Here is a 2,874-nt window from a genome sequence, read left to right as displayed (position 1 = left end):
CTTGGATCTTTTAGCTTTTAATTCACTGCTTTTGAAGGCCCAGAAATTGTTAATGTAATCATTTTTGCACTGTACTGCTGCCTCAAAGCAACAAATTTCACGTCATATAAGACAGTGATAATAAATCTGATTCTGATTCATAGGAAATAGGTTAGTTTTAGATGACATCTTTGTTTGATGAAGGACCACAAGAAAACTGATGTTCTCTTTTTCAGAACAGATTTCAAATTCCAATTCGACCAAAACAACACCAACACCGAGTGGAAAAAAAAGGCAGACAGAGAGAGGGGAGAAAAAGTAAAAAAAAAGATAACAGAGACAGACAACAAACAGGGTAGAGAGGCAGGAAGGAAAGCCTTATCCCTGACTGGCTGATGACAGACTTGAAGCAGCAGTGCCAATGATAGTTCGAGCATAGTGCCAGGAAGAAAGTGGGAAACTTTAAGCAGACAGTAAGTATAAATATTAGGATATTTTCTTCCAATATTTCTTCCTCGTGTGCTGTTGTGTTCTGACTAAAGAGAATCTGAACTGTTTAGCAAATGCATATATCTGGGTGAGCTTTCAACTGAGGGCAAGAGCTGGAAAGCAGCATGAAGGTCTTCATGAGTAAGCACCTTCCAATACTGGTTAAAGACAAGATATCTGATCGTGGGCATTCTTGAATGGAAAATTCACAAAAGGTTCAGGTAGAAAACAGTTCTTCTGGTCACACTGATTTGTTTATGGTGTAAGTATAAGTGAATATCAGGATTGAACTTGCATCTTCTGGATGATTCTTCCTGAGAAAGAAAAGAGAGTTTTTGCACCTGACAACTAATCATTCATGCTTCTTCGCTCAGAGGTTAAGAGCTGATTCCTTACTGTAGTCAGACTATTTTGAGGAACTCTAGAAAGCGGAAACACTTACAGACAAAGGAGATTTAGGACAAAGTAGAACATTTTATGGGGTGTGTTTATGAAACTGTGGATTGCACTCCTGGAGATTCTGATTGAAGCAGAAGTCCATGTCAGTTTTTAAGAATAAATTAAGTAGATGGGTGAACAAAATGGAAATAAAGGAAAATGGAAGCAAAGGCGACAAATGGGATTTGGGCTACTGCTCACAAGGAGGATAAACATGGGTCAGTTTGTGCCAGGTGACCTATTTTTTGTTTCTGTAATTTCCTTGTCACTTATTCATCCTAACTCTGGGTCCTCAAAGGTTCAACTTGAAATATAAATTTTGAAGGCTTTTATGCTCCATGCAGTGTAACTGCATCTTTCCGGGTGTATTCTTGCCCAGCGCATTGGTTTTCCCCTCTGAGATCATGGCAACATAAAGACCGGTATGTCCAGGACTGATTGGTGCCTGTTGGTAATGTAGCAGAACCATCAGTTTCATCTACAATTGGCAATCAAACTATTTTATTGGCATGCCATGCATTTTTGATGATAACTGAATCACAGTGACAATACTTGGAATAGTTCTTTGCTGATCTCCCATATCGATCCCTGATACATGCTATGTTCCCATCAAGTCACATACCCACACCTATTTGTGCCTGTCTTCTTGGAGGTAGAACTTGTAGTACATCATGGACCTCATGATCAGGTACATCAGGATGATGTACCTGATCATGAGATGATGTGAATTAATATGCTTTCCTCGAACATACATCTTTCTCTAATATTTTAACCAAGCAGGCACTTGGGCACATTGTGGATAGTTGACTATCTGGTTGGGTATTGTCGTTTGGTACTGTTCCTGAGGCTGGGAATCTTTCCACATGATTCTAGACAACTATCAGTTGGGTCCCTAATGGTCTTGAATGGATTCAGCTGGCATTTTATCATTGCACCACGAAGGTACATGTTTTAACTGGTTTTATTCCAGTAATTACACTGGACACTTCTGTCTCTGACTCTAATGTTTGGCTGTGATTTGTATCTAAATTTATCAGGTTTAAGCAAATTAGATGTGTCCCACAAGAAGATAGTCTGCACTCTATCATAAGCCAAACTGAAATCTGATTCTATGGATTTCTCATTATGGAGACTGCAGCAGGATTATAAACTCACAAATTACATTACGGTCCAAAAGTAGTTGTTGGTGTTACCCACAGATACCACTTTGCAGGCAGCACTGGACTTCAAAACTGCAGCACAGTCGCATTTATTGACCAGAGAGTTAAACCACACAGAAACAGGCCCCTCAGCCCAATTCGTCCACGCTGACCAAGGTGCCTTTCTGAGCTATTCGCATTTGGCCGCATTTGGCCCACATCCTACTAAACCTTTCCTATCCATGTACCTGTCTAAATGTCTTTTAAACATAATTTTACCCACCTCTAACACTTCCTCTGGCAGCTCGTCCCATATACCCACCACCCTCTGTGTGAAAAAGCTTGCCCCAAGGTCCCCTTTAAATCGTTTCTCTCTCACCTTATACCTATGTCCTCTATCTTTAGATTCCCCTACCCTGGAAAAAACCTGTAACTACCTATCTCCGTCATGATTTTGAAAACCCTATAAGGTCACCCCTCAGCCTCCTTCGCTCCAGGGAAAACAGCTCCAGCCTGTGCAGCCTCTACTTATAGCTCAAGCCCTCCAGTCCTGGTGTAACATCCTAGTGAATCTCTTCTGCACCCTCTCCAGCCTGGCGACCAGAACTGCACACAATACTCCCAAGTGCAGTATCACCAGCATCTTGTACAGCTGTAACGTGACATCCCGTGTAATTAATTGTCTCTAGTCAAAACACTCGAAGGGAACTGATTGTTTTCAACAAAATGTATTGCTAGTTTTTTTTTCCTCATAGATACTGGTTGTTGTTCAGGTACTTCTCAAGTACATTGGTGCTGTTTGACCATGGAAGACAGCAGATCCTGATCT

The sequence above is a fragment of the Pristis pectinata genome, chromosome 29 (genome assembly GCF_009764475.1).
Source record: "Pristis pectinata isolate sPriPec2 chromosome 29, sPriPec2.1.pri, whole genome shotgun sequence".
NCBI lineage: Eukaryota > Metazoa > Chordata > Chondrichthyes > Rhinopristiformes > Pristidae > Pristis > Pristis pectinata.
This window is presented reverse-complemented; position numbering follows the sequence as displayed.